This window comes from Camelus ferus, chromosome 12 (assembly GCF_009834535.1).
Source record: "Camelus ferus isolate YT-003-E chromosome 12, BCGSAC_Cfer_1.0, whole genome shotgun sequence".
Classification (NCBI taxonomy): Eukaryota; Metazoa; Chordata; class Mammalia; order Artiodactyla; family Camelidae; genus Camelus; species Camelus ferus.
The window spans coordinates 42,504,939-42,524,776 of record NC_045707.1 but is presented as its reverse complement, the minus strand read 5'-3'; the positions used below and the strand labels follow the sequence as shown (position 1 = coordinate 42,524,776).

The 19,838-nt window shown below is 33.0% G+C and overlaps 1 protein-coding gene across 5 annotated transcripts in view; it reads right to left on the bottom strand.

Moving 5' to 3' along the window:
* ANKS1B (ankyrin repeat and sterile alpha motif domain containing 1B) overlaps nt 1-19,838 on the bottom strand; it is an 860,521-nt gene that overhangs the window by 693,936 nt on the left and 146,747 nt on the right. The gene's annotated exons all lie outside the window — the stretch shown is intronic.

Below are 19,838 nucleotides of genomic sequence, written 5' to 3'. Positions count from 1 at the left end.
ATATCACTCTTTCCTATTTTTCCCCCTACCCATATAATCCCTTTCATTTATTTCCCAAATTTTTTCCTCAGCTTCTCAGGTCTTTGTTTTTTCTTCTCCCTTATTTCTACCAACTCAACTATCCTGCACAATCCTGCCCTTCTGATCTACCTCATTGCCTCCAATTATCAGCTATTGATCAATGACTTCTAGAATCTACAACCCTGAAGTTCTATCCTAAGTTACAGTCCCACAGACATTCTAGTACTCTCAATAATTTTAACTCATTTATTGAAAGTCTGCTATATAATAGCAATCATACTATATGTGTACTAGAACACATATCCATTAATACACGTGTTTTCATTTAATCATCATAACAATCCTATAATATAGTAGGTACAATTATTCCTTTTTAGGATGAGCAGAGACATGGAATTTATATAATTTGCCCAATGTCAAATAGTTAGAAGATACTGAGGCTGGGATTTAAGCCCAAATCAGTGAACCCCATTTCCCCACAATATTTACTATTACTTATCACCTCTAAATCAACATGCTCAACAATTATTTTATTATTTCCAAAACCAAATCATTCCTACTTCTACGATTCCTGCCTCCACTCAAGGCATTACTACTACCAGTAATATATAGAAAACTTCCAAATCATATTTAACTCCTCCATCTAAATTTTCCATATCTGTTTGGTCACTAAACCATATTCTATGTCTGAAAAGTCTCTTGAATCACAACTGCCTCTTTACTGCAGTATTCCAATAGCGATCTCACTGTTGTCCAGAGTTCTGCCCCCTCCAACTTCCATTTCCTTGAGAATTTTTTTCCTAAATGTATCTGACCTCTGGATAAGATGGCTATTTGAGCAAATATGGACAATTCCCTTCTCCACTTCCTAAGATTTCAATTAAAATGATGAGTGAAACTATAAAAACAAGTACTGGAAACCACAAAGAATGACATATCACATCACAAAATTGAAGAACTTTTGCAAGCTTTAGTGCCAACAGGACTTAATGGAAGGAAGGACTGGCCCAAACCAAGACTCATTAGTTGCTAAGAAGTAACTTATTTGGAAGACAAGTAAAGAGAACCAACAGAATCCCACAAATAAGCTCAAATTTAGAGATGTGAGGCTGAAGGTGAAAGCAGAGTATGTGATTTCATATAACATTGTGACTGAGAGCCCAGGTGGACATCAAACAGATACCAACTCTCTATGGCCTCTAAACTATAAGGGCAGATACTAATTTCTCTGGATGGTCTAAGGAGGCTACCTTTCCCTAGACTTCAGGCAAAAGTTAGGAACTACTCTCTCACCCAACTGAGGGAGGGTATTCATATTCTCCAGTATGTCTCTCCAAAATTTCTCTCCCAGTGCCCTGTAATTTTGTATCTTCTATGTGTTTTAGGGTATAAATGCTGTCTAACTCATTCCACAATAACTACTTTATAAATTTAAAATCACTGTGGCCTTCAAGCTTGCTTTGGACTATGGCACATATTTTGAATCTTTAAAAGAAACTTCCATCTTAATATCTTATATACTTTAGTACTCTGGGCAATACTCTCTCCTTCACTCAAGCCAGGCACTGTTTTACCTCAAGATTTTTGCTGTTGCTTTCTCCTCTGCCTAGAATACTCATCCCTCAGGTATTTGTTGGCTGACTGCTTACTGCCTTCAGGTCTTCACTCAAATATTATCTTCTTAGTGAGACCTTCTGTGAGCATCCAGTTTAAGTTTAAACCCTTCATTCTGCCTCAACCCCTACTCTATTTTTCTCCACAGCACTTATCTTCTATACTATAATCACATTTTTATTTTGTTTATTTTCTCTCTTCTCCCATTTAAATATAAGTTCCATAAAGAACACATAAATATTGGGTTCTCTTATAATAAATAATATCATGTAGCTCCTCTGTGAAATATTACAGTAATCAGGTCCAGCAGCAGCACTGTTTCTGCCTTACACATAGCATGCCAGACAAAAGTCATGTCAGACAGGAAGATCACTGGCTAATATGAAAGCATACTGTAATTCACAAGAAGAGGACCAATATGAGGGTAAAAAAAATATCACCCCATAAAATCAAGTTAATTTAAGAAATAAGAGAAAACATTTGAATACGTATATGTGCCCTAAGCCAGATTAAAGAGAAAACTGTTTTAGTGAGACAAAGACAAGCAATAATGAATGAGAACAAAGAAAGACCAGTTTGTAAAAAAAGATATGATTATCACAGAGAAATCACAGAGAAAGAATGAAAAGCAGGCTTTTGCCAAAGAAAACCAAATAAGTGAAGTAGAATAGCTTTTACAATCAGTAGAACTTAGCAAAATGATTACATGTAGGAAAAGAGAAAATACAGAATTACTATAAGATTTCTAGATTGCACAGTTGTGTACATGGTGATAACCATACCTGAATAAGAATTAAGTGAGGAAAAGCAGGACAGGTTGAGTTAGGTTTTAGAAATATTAAAGTTTGGATTCCCGAAAAATTATCCAGGTAGGCATGTCCAGGGTAAACTTGGAAGTATAAACAAGGAATCAAGAGACGGCTGTGGCAGATGAAGTAGAACTGATATGTACATGTGATCTTTGATATATAAGTGATAGTCCAAGCCTTAAGAAGACAGATCACCAAGATATAACATATAAGTTTAGAGAACAGCTAAATAAATATTTTGCAAAAGTTACAGATTCCCTGGACTCAATAGCAGAAGCTTCTAACTTAAAGTACAGCCAGAAGACTATCATTAACAGTTTCACTTACAACTACGACCCCAAGAAAAAACTCATAACTTGAAGAACCAATGATTAAAAACAAAAGCTTAAGAAATACTGATGTTGAACTACAGCAAACTAATGAGGAGCATAAAAACAATAAATGTAAAAATTTGTCTTAAGCTCACTTCTGCCAGCTTTTAGTTTCCATTATTCTGCTTGAAAGTCATTGACAGTATATAAAAAAAACTAAGACATTTCAAAAGACAATATTAAAAAAGTAAAATTAATGGAGATCCTATCCATGTGGCTTTTCATTTAATGAGAAGAAAGTCTCTCCATGCTTGTAATTTGCAGATAAGTACAAACAGCAGCCTTAATTTTCTATCATCACTTGGGAAAAAATACTCTAATAATTTTTAAACTGTTCATTTCATATGCACAAGGTGTAAGCACCATATTGTGAAATTATTTTGATGCTATAAACATAATAAAATTATAATTGACATTTTAATATAAAAACATAAAATAATCTTTCATTTTAGTCTTTAAAAATCTAATTTAAAGTAAATGCATTGTATCATTTGTCATATTAAAAACAGATTTATTTTTAATATTCATAACTGTACTTAACTTTATGATATAATATTTAACTACTGATCTGAAATACATCATTTCTTATTTTTGAAATACATTTGATTAAAAAATGACAATAGTTAGAGGTGTTCAAGAAACCACAGAGAACCATAATAGGAGCTCACAAGCCACGCAAGGTTGGAAAAGTATATTCTTAGATATGCGTGATTATTTCTGTTCTACCAGTAATGACAAAAATGACTCAGAAATATAAGTAATTTGTGAGCAAATTTACATAGCTGGTGAGTGACAACACTAGGATTTAAACCAGGGCTGTGAAACTCTAAGCTTATTCTATGAAATCATGTTATCGGTGAAGGAATAGATGAATTCTATTATCCCAAGGTTTCTGAACAAAAAGTCATTTCCATATCCAGTAGATGCTTTCTTGAGCCAACATCAAATAATGATACTGATATTATTAAATGAATAATTCAGTATAACAAACAATTGTCTTTAATTCCTATCCATATATTTATTATGAAATAAAATATCGATTATATTAGCAACCTGACCATCAACAAATCCAAACTAAATTTCTTTTCCCAATGCCACCAATGACTTCCTAATAACTCCAAAGGCCATTTATCAATTTTTATTGATTTTGGTGCCTCAGCATTTTCACTCACATGTTCTCATTTGTGTCTTGCCATAATATACTATCCTGAATTTTTTCCTACCTATTTACTCCTTTGGCTCTATACAAACACCATAGTAAAAATGTCAAGAATTAGGTTCAGACAAACTCCAGATATAGGAACTGCTTGAGTAAATTAAATATAAATATTACAGAAGAATATCAATGCAGCAAAAATGTGAGAGAATCAGCAACATTATCCAGGACAAACAAAGGTGTAAACTTCTAGGTTCCAAAATTCTCACTAAGGCATGCACAGTTGTGGATGACTCTACTATGGAGAGTCACATCAGATCAGAGCTAGAGGAAGCAGTGTTGTCCCATCCACACTTAGCCTTATACAAAGAAGCAATCCAGCCTGCTGTCTGAGATCACAGACTGATGACTGAAGGTACATCTATTTCTTGAATCTTCAAGTTGTATAATACATAACATGATTGCAAGAGTACTATACATATTACAATCAAATGTTTTTAAAAATCTCTGATCTTCATCCTCAGATTCTCTAACAATACATAGTCAAAATTCAGGTGGGACTGACATAATAATCTAATGATTCCTAGTTAGTTAATTTAATATTTTCTAAAACAAACATAAAAGCCTAGGAAAAAGAAGGTTGCAGCCATCCTCAATAATTTGATATAGGAGTTATACCTTTCCAGGCTCTCTCCACCAGCAACAGGTTTGAACTCAAAGCTGGTTTGTACTGACCATGCAGAACACAAGCACATTTTCAAGGATGCTGGTACAGCTCAAAAAGAATTGCTCACTGAAATGTAAATGAATACTGCTGTTCATGTAGGGATGACTCCACCACCTAAACTCTGATCTGGGCACATAACTCAGGCCAGACTAATCAGTATATTCATCTCTTTGGGCACTGGGATTGGGCTAGGCATCAAAATGTGTCCAAAGTTAGAAATTTTGCTGGAATGTGGGGAAAGAAGACATTTTTTTGACTGGGGTTGTTGAGCTAAAAAAATTTTTAAATATTTGGCTACTTACATTCTTTGCCACCCTCTGGGGAAAACTTGCTTGAGAATGTGTACAGTACATATGGAATGGAGAAAAACCAAGCTGAGGGGTAGAGAGGAAATATATACCAGATTACATTACTGGAGTACTTTCATCCAGCAAAACATAAAAACCTGGATTTTTCATTTATATGAACTAGTATATTCTTTTTTTGCTTAAATCAACTACATCAAATTAAAAAGTTTTTGCACAGCAAAGAAGCTATCAACAAAATAAAAAGACTACCTCCTTACTGAATGGGAGAAGATTTTTGCAAATTATATTTCTGATAAAGAGTTAATAGCCAAAACATATAAAGAACTCATATAACTCAATATCAAAGAAACTCTATTTAAAAAATGGGCAGAGGACCTGAAAAAACATTTTTCCAAAGAAGACATACAGATAGCCAATAAGGACATGAAAAGATGTTGAACATCACTAATTATTGGGGAAATGCAAATCAAAACTAATGAGATATCACTTCATATCTGTCAAAATGGCTATCATCTAAAAGACAGGAAATAGGAAGTGTTGACAAGAATATGGAGAAAAGGGAATTGTCATGTACTGTTGGTGAAAATGCAAACTGGTACAGACACTATGGATAACAGTATGGAGGTTCATCAAAAAAATTAAGAGTTGAACTAGCATATGATCCAGCAATTCTACCCCTGGTATTTTTCCAAAGAAAACAAAAACAGAAATTCAAAAAGATATATGAACACCTATGTCTGTTGCAGCACCATTTACAATAGTCAATATATGGAAGCAACCTAAGTGTCCATCCATAGATGAATGAATAAAGAATATGTGATACACACACACACACACACAGAAACATTACTCAGTCATAAAAAAGAATGAAATCTTGCCACTGGCAACAACATGGATGGACCTAGAGGGTATTATGCTAAGTGAAGTGAAACAGACAGATACTACGTGATTTTACTTATATGTGGAATCTAAAAAACAAAACAAATAAACATAACAAAACAGAAACAGACTCACAGATACAGACAACAGGTGGTTGCCAGAGAGGAGGGGGCTAGGGGATGAGTGAAATAGATGAGGGAGATTAAGAGGTACAAACTTCCAGTTATAAAATAAATGAGTCACAAAGATGAAATGTACAGCACAGGGAATACAGCCAATAGTTTTGCAATAACTTTGTATAGTGACAGATGGCAACTAGACTTGTGGTGATCATTTGGTAATATATAGAAATATTGAATCACCATGTTGTGCACCTGCAACTAACATAGTTTTATGTCCATTATCCTTTAAAAAACTTGAAATTATATTTTACAAAGGCCTAATTTTTGTTATATAAAAGATACTCCATAATTTGGGAAGATTTTAATTAATAAATACATGCTTAAATATGGGACTACCTATAAGTATAGGAAAAGCTTCTATGAATGAGAACTATAAAAATCAGTATGTATATGAAGAAAAAGTATTTAAATTATGAAAAACATTATGCAGCCAATTCTGGTTAGGTGGCTGTCTTCTCTGCTTTTTGAATATGTAGCTCAGCTGTATTTATTAGCTTCCCTTGCAGATTGGAATGGCAATGTGACTATATGAACGAATACTGGTCAACGGAATATGAGTAGAAGTGACGCTTGCTGTTTCCAGGCCCACCCCTACAATCTCCTACCTATATCGTCCATCAAGTTTACCCTTTGCCATCTTTTACAGATAAGGTAGATGGCCTTGGAAGCCTGTGCTCAAGACAGCAGAGTAACTAGATGAAAGGGGTCTCGGTTCCTGAATTCCCACTTAAAGGAGGGCCACCTGCTGATCAGGAACTATTATTATTAACTTTAAATGAGTGAGAAATAAATGTCCATTGTATTTGAGTTATCACATGATTTGTCTTAATTTTTTAACAGCTAGCATTACCTTAATTTATAATATAGCTTAGTATATTATTAATATGACCACTAAAAATCATGATTTATTTTGTTACTCTACTAATTTAAAAATTATAACCCAAAAGCTCAATATAAATATATTAACTTCAAATTGAGAAATATTTTAATGTTCATAAATAGTCTACATTTTAAATAAAATTCTTTTTCAATGTTTATTTTGTTTAATCCCAGCAAAGTCTAAACTTTCTTTTAAAATTGAAGTAACAACATTAACCTTATTAATGGCTTTAGTGATCAATTAAATCTTTAGCTAGATATAATTAGCCAAAAGATTTGTCTTTTTTAAAAAAAAAATCAGGATAATGTTACTTCTCCTATTAAAAACAAAAAATAAAAATAAGCAGTCTCATCAGTTTTATCATATTCCTATAAAGTAACTCAAAAGTAGCAAAATGTTTTAAGAAAATAATTTTAGAAAAAAACTTTAAAATAAATTTAAAAGAAGTAAAGATGGTCCCACCAGCATAGCCCTCATTTGGTAAGAATGAATGTACAGTCATTCAGAACAGACAAAAACAAAAGAAACCACCCATAGACGAGATTTTGAAATACAATTTTTTCTCAATTTCCAATCAAGCATTTGTGATCATTTCTCTAACACTTATTCCATCCACCCACTCATCCACCCATCCATCCATTACCTAGTCATTCATTCTTTTATTCACTGGTTCAATAAATATATATTGTCTCCTTTTATGTGGCAGGAATTGTATTATAACCTGAGAATATGCCCTCAAGAAATTCATAGTCTTGTATTTTCAAGAACAAGAAACTAAAAAAATTATTATTACTTACTACAATTATGATCACAATAAGTACTATTAAAGAGTACTGGGACTCTGGACTATAGGAAGCCCTGGAGGAGCACCTAATCCAGAGAGAGGAGATGGTTCAAGGATGGGCTAAGATTGGAAGGAGGTCACTACAGACTCAAGTTTTGATGGATGAGAAGAATTAAAAATGGTAAAATTGGTATAGGGTAGGGGAGAGTGTAAGAACTTCAGGCATGTTAAGACAGGTGAAAGAGAGTATGTAAAATCCATTGAGATACTGGTTAGTGGAGAAAGTAATGAGACATGAGAACACAGGACTATATAGGAGTAAGTTCATGACACGCCTTCATTTCCTTAATCAAATGGTAACTGTCATCCCAGATTTTCATATCATCTCTCCCACAGTGTATTCAAACAGGACAGAATTATCTTTTGATTTTCACAGCTATTTTTTCAACACACTTTTTTATTGAATAACTACAATGTATCAGGCAACATATTAGATTCTGTGGCTATAAATATGAATAGTTCCTCTTCCCCACTTTCCACAACACTTCATACTATCATTTACTGGATTGTTTGGTAAAATATTTTATCACCCTGTATTTCTGTTATTTGGTTAATATGTCTGCTTTCTCTGCCAAATTCTAAGCTTCTGAGAATAAGAAAAATTCATTGTTCACTTTTTATCTGCCCTAAAACAGTAGCTGGTTCATAGTAGAGGTAAAATAAATATTTACTAACTGAATGAACGGAAGCAATACAGAAAAATGGATCAGCTTTAAAACAAAAGGCTATCATTTTTTAAAAGTACACTTCATTTTTTAGAGCAGTTTTAGGTTCACAGTAAAACCAAGCAGAAGGTACAGAGAGTTCCAAAATGCTATCATTTTAGTTTTTTTGGATGTACAGTCAAGCTTCTTGAGAACATAAAATACTGTAATATATATTTATATTTAATATTATATTATACTAATTTATTAGTAAATAATATTTTCTTACTGTAATATCCTTTCACAATATACCTTTATATATAACTTAGAATTTTTTATATTGGAACCTTATTAATGTTATTAATAATATGAGTAAAAATCATTTTTATCCTATAAGAAATATTTATTGAGCACTCACCATTTGCAAGGTCAAACACTATGTGAATGCTTACCATTTATACTTCGTTGTCATGAACTATAATAAAGATTTTATAATAATTAAAATATGTCTTTGCCCTTCATTTTAAGCCCCAGTCAGACATTGTGGCAGAACAGTTTCATGCAACTTCCTGTTTCATATGTAATATTCTTTAAAATTAAGACTAATTTGTTGTTAAATTGTGTTATTGAATAGTATAAAGATTATAAATTCATTTGAACGTCTGCTTTTTCTTTAGTATATGATACACCTTTCAATTCTAGAATTTCCATTTCATTTTTTAATAGTTCCTAATTCTCTTCTGAGATTCTCCATCGGTTCAAAGAAAAAAAACTGGTCTGAACTGGAGTAAGGAGGTTACTATGAAGAGAAAGAAAAACTTGAACTACACCTTGAAGATGAACAGGATCTAAACCAACAGGAACAACAGAAGAATGAAAGAGAATGAGTAAAAACACTGTGGAAGAAATACCTGCAAAAAGTGTAGGTAAATGACAAAAGAATAGGGTATATTGGTGGGGAGAGAGAGAACAGAGTTACTATTTATTAAAATGGGAAAACTGAGGGACCAGCAGGTTTGAGGTAGAAATGCAGAACTTCAATTTTATTCCTGCTAAATTTGAAAATGATATTAGACATGAGTGAAGATGTCAAATAGACAATTAAATGAAAGAATTTGGAGTCCAAAAGCACATTCAAGCTGTAGATATAAATATAGGATTTTATTGTACTAGGTTTTTAAAGCTGTCAGACTGATCAGCATGCCTGGCCAAGAAATTCAGTACAGACAAAAAAGAAACATCTCCAGGGACTGAGCTCTGAACACTTAGTTAGGGAAATGAGGAAGAATTAGTAAAGACGGAAAAGGAGTAGTCAGTTAAATAGGAAGAAAACCAGGAGAATGTGCATCTAGGAAGTCAAGTGAAGAAAGTGTGCATGTGAAAGAGGAAAGCAGAATCGACATTGTCAAATGATCCTCAAAGATCACATAAGACAAGGATTAAGAAATGTCTATTGGAATTAGCAATGTGGAAGTCACTGGACACCTCAACAATGCAGTTCTGGCACCTGGTGAAGGGGGAAAGCCTGATAGGACTGGTTTTAAGAGAAAATAGAGGAGAGATATTGGGAAGAGCAACAAGAGACAATTCTTCCAGAGTTTTATTGTAAAACATAAAGTGAATAAAGAAATGAGGCTGTTCCTGGAAAGTTAAGTGGGGTCAAACAAAGATGATGTGACTAAACAAAGGGAAACTCTCTAATAGTCCAGGGGAATGAAAGAAATTGGAAGAACCAAACATAATATCAAAGCTTTTGTCTGGGAAGAATGAAACAACTGTTCTACTACTGAAAGAAAGATGAGAAATGGAAATAGGTAGAGATTCGAGGAAGAAGATGATTAGTTTACATTTTGACAGGTTGAGTTTGAAATGATAGTGGGATGTCTGTAGAAAGAAGTCTTGCTGGCAGTTATATCACAGAACTGGAGAGCAATGAGAAGTTGAAGATAGAGTTGTAGATTTGAATATATATAACACTGAGTTGCTATCTGAGCTAAAAGACCAGTTTCCTCTCTATGGAAGAGAATGCTCACTAAGGAGCAGAAAACCTGTGAGAAAAAAGGGGAGCCAGGTAAGGAAAATACTAACAATAAGAAGAGAGATCACCAGGTTGCTACAGGTTGCAGGATACAAAACCAACATAGAGAAATCAGTTGCCTTTCTATACACTAACACAAAACATCTGAGAAAGAAATAAAGAAAACTATCCTGTTCACAATAGTATCAAAAACAATTCAGTTCTTAGTAACCAAGGAGGTGAAACATCTATAAACTGAAAACTACAAGCCTTAGATGGAAAATGTTGAAGAAGACACAAATCAAATGGAAAGATATTCTGCGTTCATGGGTCAGGAGAATTAATATTGTCAAAAGTTCCATACTATCCAAAGCCATTTATAGACTCAATGCAATCCCTATCAAAATTCCAATGGCATTTTTCACAAAAATAGAAAAAGCAATCCTTAAAAGGTTAATCATTTTGCCTTGATAACCAATTAAATTTGCATTCATAGGAGCAAAAAGAAAGAAGGCAAAGGCAAATTAAGTTCAGATCATTTTTCATCTGAGATCCATGTGGGTAAGAAGAAAATGGGTCTGAGTAGTTGACTACCTAAGAAACCAACATTTAAAAACTATTTCAGCATAGTATCCACAAACTATGGATCATAAGAATCACCTAAGGAGCTTATTTTAAATAATCTACCTCCAGACAATCTGATTCAGTAGGTTGAGGTGAAAAAGACTTTTTACAAACAAGTCTGAGTTCAAGACTCCTGTACACTGTAATGTTACTCTAAGTTACAAATACATGTAATTTAAGAAATTAGTAAAATTCTTTAATGTGGGGACTCACTAAGTTAGTGAAGCTGACGATAATAACTATGACAATAAAGATACTTTAAATGTTTAGGGAAATGGCACTAGGCTAAGTAAATGCAGGATCATAGAGCAAAAAGAAAATCTTCTTCAAAGCTAAAACAAACTTATTTCAGCAACACAGAATGGATGATTACAGGAAAAGATATAACATGCCAATGTTTATCTCATTTATTTGGGGGACAAACAATTTCCATTTTACTAATGTAATATACACTTCTCACTGGTTAATTATTTTTGTTCATTTTAGAACCTTTCATTCCCCATCAAATTCATCTTCTTGACTACCTCATTCTTTCTCCAAATTAAGACTTTATTTCTCACTATTAACTGTTTGATAGCATAGGCTGGCCACTATCAACTAAATGGAACTGCTATAAAGCTGTAAGCAACCAAAACATGTGAGCTTTAAAAGCATAGATGGAAGAAATAAAAATTCTAGCAAAAGCAAGTGAAAATAATACCAGCCAATTTAAAAATTCTAAGCATGAGATTGAAGCAGGTCACAAAGTATCTTTTCCATCTACTGTTATTGACTTTGATTGTATCATAGAGAAATCTAATTCTTCAGCTGTTAGAAGCTGAATTGATTCCAATATTCAGTAGTCATATTCCAAATGGTGTTATGATAAAATGTGTTGGAAGTGTGAGCAATTTCAGTAATTTTTTCTTGGTTACTAGTCCAGTACTCTATTAGAATTAATTTGCTCTACAAGGTGAAAAACATTTCCCTGAACACAGAGATAAGTGATTATTGCCACTGACATGTCTCTTTAAGCTCAAGCTCTAGACTGATTTCCTTTCGCATTAGGAAGCAAAATGGGATTCTTTTATAATGGCAGACCATCCAAGGCCTTTACTCCAAAACAGAATCAATAATTCTCAAATGTCCATAATGAAATGGAATTTCAAATTAGGTGCATTATGGCAAATGAACACGGTAAATGTGACATGCAACTGAGAGTTGTCAAAAATTAACTTTATCATTATCTGGAAAACAAGGTTAGAAGAAAGCTGAATTGTTATCAAATTTTCAACAAAACATTACAACTAACTCCTAAATGTAAAGTATAGATTCTCAGGGAAATCATAATAGCTCAGTTCTTCTGTTAAGAAGATTAGATTCAAGTTAGATTTTACAGAGAGAGATCAGAGAGAATGAAAGTATCAGAGCAAAGACTAGCTGATGTTATACCTGCAGAGTAGATAAAGTGATCACTTCACAAACTTCATAAAATTCAAATATATAAAAGTTTAACTAGGAAGGGAGTTTACTGCCTTTGGATACCTTAACAGAATGCTAATAATACTAAGAGATATTTTAGTGTCAAACACATTTTCAAATGTGCACACAATAATACTATGCATCAGTTGAGCACACCACAATCAGCAAGAATCATTAACGATTAGGAGAAAAACCCCAGGATGTTGGCTTAACCCTGTTTCCTTTATGATAAGTGAAAAAACTGCTTCAAAAATAGGCCCTCTCAACTTACACAGAAAGAATAAAAGCGATGAACTCAAAAGAAGGTTTACCACAGAATTGAAGAATTTGAAAAAATATAAATGAGATACATGTTCCCATAGTCTTATAGTAGATTTCTTTTTATATGTTATCAGGAATCAAACATAGTATTTACAATGTAAGATCTCCTTGTTATTAGTGAAAGACATACATTACCACGTAAGAAAGATATGACTTGACCTAAGATGTTAGCAATTCTATGCTCTGAGGAAGTTTATAATATAGTTTAACTGGATATTTCATTTCATCTTCAAAACAAGTGGTGAGGCATTCATTATTTGAACCATCAACCAACAGAGGAAGTTCTTCTGAGATTAAAAAAGACTCCATCTTAGAGCACTTCCCATTGTCCACACCTAAATTTGGCTATTAAGCAGACTTTTTGGAGTCCATTGCCTATCATATCAATCCAACAAATTTTATTAAGCATGTGAGTAAGAACTATGCTACAGATCTAAACACTCACACAAAAAGATCAGTATTTCCCCTGTCATCAAAGGGCTTACAAGCAAAGCCAAAAAATAAGATTCATGCACAAATACTACACAGCATACTATGAAATTTACAAAATAGATTTGTAAATAAAATATAATGATATCTGATCCAAATAGCTGTCTCTAAATAGGAGGATCAAAAAAGGTTTTGAGAAGGATGGTTTTCAATAAGTAAAGACAATAGGGAAAAGAATTATATATGGATAAAATACTGTGAACACAAGCAGAAACAAGGAAAGACAGACTCAATTCATCTTACCAGAACATTTAATTTAGGACATTAATGGAAGGAAGCTGGAAATATATGATGAAGCTAGAACATGGAGGGCCTTGAAGGCCAGGGTTAAAATTCTGTATTCAATTTGTGTAGTGAGGACCAGTTCTAGCTTTGAGGAGAGTGAAATAATCAGAACTGCACTTAAGGCATGTTGATTTGGCAACAATATGAAGAATAAATTGGAGCAAACGAAGAGAGAAGACTAGAAGCAGACAGACGAGGTAAGAGGCTCTTGTAATAATTCAAGTGAAAAGTAGTAAGAGTGTGAACCTACAAAATGCTAGGAATGATGAAAAGGTAAGGGTAGGTCAATGTGTAATACACTAATGACAGACAGACTGACCTAACGGTTAGAATCATGACCTTGTAAAATATCGGACCTAAGTTCAAATAGCAGCTTTATCTTTTGGTAGTTCTATAACCCTGGCCAAGTTATTTTACTCTTGATTTCCACACTGAGGAAAACAAAACCTGGGGAGGGTATACAGCTCAGTGGTAGAGCACGTGCTTAGCATGCACAAGGTCCTGGGTTCAATCCCCAGTACATCCATTAAAATAAATAAACCAACCTAATTAGCCCTCCCCAAAATTACCCAGAACTTAGTTAAAATTTAGTTAGAACTTAGTTAAAACTTGGTACTTAATAAATGGATCAGAGATCACAGCTTCACAATTATTGATTTTCAGCAGCCACATTTCACTGTTGATTCGCACTGCAGTTGTGGTTATTGAAACACCCCAGAACTTTTTGCATGAACTACTCCCCCAAATGAAACCTCTCCCATCTTATATCACTGAATTTTTAGGAATCTAATTTGGGATTTTATATTAACTCCTATTGAATTCTGTTTTTATTTTGAGCCAAGAATTTCAGTTTATTGAGGTAATTTTTCATGTAAGTTCAATTACTTGCCATTTGCTATTCCTCTCTAACACGTGCAGACCTGATTATAATAGGTAATTGTTTTTTTCTAAGTGAAATATTAACAATGACCAGTCCAAGAACGGAACATTTATTTAGCATTTCAATAGCAAAATCCTATCCATGTTGACACTGAATTATTACTGGGAAGTCTAGACGAAGCTGGATAGTCTATGAAACATAAAAATCAAGATGGCATGTTTTCAGCAACACAAAAGAGAATAGCTTTTTCTGTGACCAACAGAAAGCCATATTAAATTTTTTTTAACTAATGACTAAACTAATGCTTGACAAGATCAAGTATCTTCCAAAAGTCACCCTATTAATAAGTGGCAGAATAAGGATGCAAACCCAAGCCTGAATTACTCTCAAGCTCCTCTTAACTGCTAGACTAAGTTGACTCTCTCAGAAGGATGGTTGAGACTCCATGCTTGATGGAAAAAACCTGTCATTGGACTCTGTAACCCACCTCCAAATAATTAAACATGTTTCTCAATGATGATGGTTTATTTATAAGAACTTGTGGCCTCACATGCAGTATCTGCCTTTTTATGCATTTATTCACTCAATGAACTTTCATTGAGAGACCACTAAATGCAAGGCATTGTGCTAGGCAGGATGTGATTAAAGAGGTCAATGAAATACAGATACTACAATCAAGGAGTCTATAAAAGTAGTATAAAAAATGTATAAACCTACAAGACAAAACAGAGCAAAGAGATGAAACATGAAAGGTAAAAGCAATTCTGTCTGAAATTCAGAAGAATGATTCTTTTATTTAGGTAGCCATTTATCTCTAGAATCTTCTTAGATTCACTATAGGTACAAAGTTTCTTCCTAGGGTGAGAATAAATAAAAATCTTACCATTCTGATTCTGAATTTTTCCTTGCATATACATATAGTATATATATGGTTAATGATATCAGTTTCAAAATAATATAGATCAACAGAGTTTATGCATCCCCTAAATCCTGGGAAATCTGTTAGGACAATCTAAACCTGGACTTAATACACAGCAGACTTGAGTCATCACTTCCAAAATATTTGTTTAACTACATAAGATATGAATTATTAAAGTTAGAAATATCCCTTTGAATACTATATTCCCAATAAAAAATAATAGTTACCACTACTTAAGATTTAGCTCCACCATTTAAAAAATTCATATATGCTAAAGAATCAGAATCAATTACAATCCTGTAAGAAGAACTCTGTATTTATGTTTCAGAAAATTCATTTCCCAAAGTACTCTGAGTCTGACGGAAACTGGATGAGATAGCCACTAAGTCTCTCACAATTCTGAAATTGATACACTCCTGACATTAAGCTCTAGCTAGAATTGTGTTAGAATATGTTTGAACATAAACTTTGTATCAGAAATGTCATTTGGATTTTAGGCAACCTACTTGGATTCTACTGACTGTTAGGACTTAAAAAATTTTGGCACTAAAATTTCCTATAGAAAACTCCACCCCTGTCCCAAGAGTGCTTTCATGCAATTTATAGAAGCTTGGTATTAAAAACTGAGAAGTAAACCTTGAAATCTTGAAATACTGAATAAAATAGCTCATACTTCATAAGGCTTACATGTAGTTAAGGATTTTACACTGGACAGAAAGTAAAATAACATAAAAGAGATGTACTAATACCATACAATATCACTTATATGTAGAACCTAAAAAAAGACACAAATGAACTTATTTACAAAACAGAAAGACTCACAGACATAGAAAACAAACTTAGGTTATCAGAGGGGAAAGAGGGAGGGGAGGGATACATGGGGAGTTTGGGATTTGCAAATACTTAATACTATATATAAAATAGATAAACAACAAGGTTCTACTTATAGCACATGGAACTATATTCAATACATTGTAATGGCCTATAATGAAAAAGAATATGAAAAGGAATATATATGTGTATGTATAACTGAATCACTATGCTGTACACCAGAAACCAATACAACACTGTAAATCGACTACACTTCAATAAAAAAAAAAATTATAAAAATTCAACCTGAAAGTCTCCACACATAAATAAAAAAAGAGAGATGTACTAGATGGGTAGAATTGCACAAAACCTGCCAAAACAACCCCTTTCAAACAATAATCCTTAGATGCTGTTTGTATCTAGGTTTTCCCTCAGGAGAAAAAAATATATAATGCATTTCATCCCTGTTGTTTCTCTTATTTATTTATTAGGGACATAGGCTAATGAGGCAATAATGCCTTTTGTATTTTATATCTTTAAAAAATGCTTTCCTGAAACCTAAATTCTGAAATCTGTTCTGATGATCTTCACATTATCATCAAATTTCTCTAAGGCATAGTGTGTTCACATTTAATTAAGAGTTGTATACATTGTTTACACACATGAAGGAAAAGCTGAATATAAGACTTGGAAAAACAAATGAAGAGAATAGAAAATTTTTTTTCAGATTATTTTATATCCTACAAAAACCTAAATTTGAGGGGTTGGTAAAGAATGTAAAGATATTTCTATTTCTTCAAAATTTACATTCTAGATTATGTAATACCTTAATTCAACTTAGAAAATGAGTCTATATGCATATAATAAAAGCATTTAAAACAGACTTGACTTTTGAATTAAAATTTAAGAAAGAGAAAATGTAATTTTAACTTGAGCTCGCCTTCACATTAAATGTAAAACTTTATCAAATACATTCAATCATAACAAGAATTTAATTTTAATTAACTTATTTTAGTAAAATTGTTTAAACTACCACCTTAAGGCAAATATTTTAACAAAACTAAAACCTCCAATTCAAAAACAAAAGTTCTTACATAAGATGGCTGATCTCATATTTTAAATTACTGAATTAGAGTGCCCTCTATTGGAAGAAAAAAGCTAAACTGACTAAGAATAATTAAAATAATTCCCCAAATTCAAGCCAAATCATTAATATGTAAAATATATTTATTAATAACATGAATGCTATAAAACATATTTTCCTTACATTTTGATTTCTTCTAAATTACTTTTGGAATTATTTGTCATATTACAATGAACAAGTTGGATGTTTTCCATCATCTAAAATTAAATTTTAACTGAACCCAAATGCCCGTCCTACAGTTAGTAACATAAATAATAAACAAACAAAAATGTTTTCCACATTTAACATTCCACTATAATACAGAAATAACTGTAATTTAGGACTATAGTTGGAATTTTCCTTAATGATAAACTGAAAACTTCCTTAATTCAAGAGAGCTCTTACACTGCAGAGTGGGGGAGTTAGGCTGGGTACTAGAAGACTTATGAGATTTATTTAGATCTAAAACACTATATTTTTACGCTGTTATCAAGACTTCAGTTCAGACTCATCATCTCAGGCCTGAATTACCTCAGTAACATCCTAGCACATTTTTGGTCCTCCAGACCAATAATGTGCATGTTACAATAAGCTTTTTAAAAGAACAATGCTCAGAGTCACCCAAAACAAGTCTGATTTAGTTGGTCTGCCATGGTACCTGAGGGTGTCATTATTTTTTGAAGTCTTTCCAGATAAGTTTAATGTATAATCATTGCTGAGAGTCATTGTTTGAGTCTCCCCCGCCCCTCCTCCCGACATACAGTTACCACATTTAACTTCTAAAATAGTCACCTTCATGAAAAAAACTCCCATACTCAAAAGAATTTAGCCTCTTCAGCATCAATATTAAACTTCTGGCTAGCTTCCCAAATCTAACTATCTGTCCCTGTTCTCTAACAAAATAGTTGAGTAGGAAGGGATATAGCTCTAACCCCAGACTGCCTGTGCTCAGATCCTGGCACTGGTACTTACCATGTAAACTTGGGAAAGTCATAAAAGTTCTCTGTGCCTCCGTTTTCTTATCTGTAAAATGGGAGGAATAATACGACCTACCTCATAGGGTTTTGTGAGGATTAAATCAGTTAATATAAATAAAAGTGCTCCATCAGTGTTAAATATTATCATTACATATCCAACTTAATATCCCACTACTTTTCAAAACCAACTCTCATGGTAAACCATTCTCCTCATAATAAATGCTATGTCTCATCTCTAAACTTTTGCACATTGTTTATGAAGGCCGGAATCCTCTACCATTCATTCATTCATTCCAATACTAGTGCAAAGAACATCTCCCCTTTCTCCAGGTTGCAGCTTAATCTCTCTCTACTACATGAAGATTTCAAGGAATACCTATAAATCACTTATCTGTCCTTTAAAAAAAAAATTCCTTTGGTCACAGGGTAGTTTATTATGAGAAAAGTAGTTGGAAATTAATGACATTGGCTCTGAATTTGAATCCTGAATCTGCCATTCACCAGCTGAACCATTTCCCAAATCTAGGACTCCATTGTTAGTATTCCTGTGTGGATTAGGTGGCTTAAATTATATAAAGCATTAGAACAGCAAATAGCAAGCACCTAATAAATGTCAGCTTTTATAATATGTATTTGTTGTTCCTATGTTAGACTTGTCTGCACACTGTGATTGAAGATTTCCTGGCTTAGAAATTTTGAACTCCTTGAAGTCAGGAACTGCATCTCATTATTGGTATTATAAATCCTATAGCTTACAACATGGTAATGACCATCTACATTTCATGCCCTATAAGAATTCGATCGAAATTTTTGCATACTTTGAAAGGATAATTCATTTTTAAAAACTCTAGAAAAACATTTTGGATGAATAGATAGAGATATTTAACAAAACAAGAATGAACTCAAATAAAACATGGGCTACAGAGAAGGGTCAAAGAAATTGCATTACTTTTAAAATATTCAATAACAAGTTTCTATCAGATTAATCTTCTGAAAGGCTATGTCCAATAATGTCTTTTATCTGTCCAAAATCCTTTAGATTTTTCTCATTTCCTAAAAAATAAATACCAAAATTGTCAGCCTGACATTCAAAATCATCCATGGCCTGACCTCAACCTATCTTCTAATCTTATCTCTTATCTTCCTCCTCTATAAACTTCATTCTTCCAGATAAATAGAACTGCTTGCTCTTACTCATATGTATCCTCTGCTTTTCTGCCTCATGTAACCTTTAATATTTTATATGATAATATTTTCAAAGAACACAATGTAAAGGTTTGTCATAGAAACAAAGAATGATTGTTTGTATGAAAATATGAGCTTGAATTTTGAACTTAAGGTCAACTTTTGAGCATTAATTTCTCCCTTGCTTCTATCACAATATAGTCTTTGACTTACAAAAAATGTTTGGCCATTGTTTTCCCAAATTATGTCACCCTATCAATGCCAAAAGTCCCTGTCATCACTACCCAAAAGCTATAAACTTGAATTATGGTC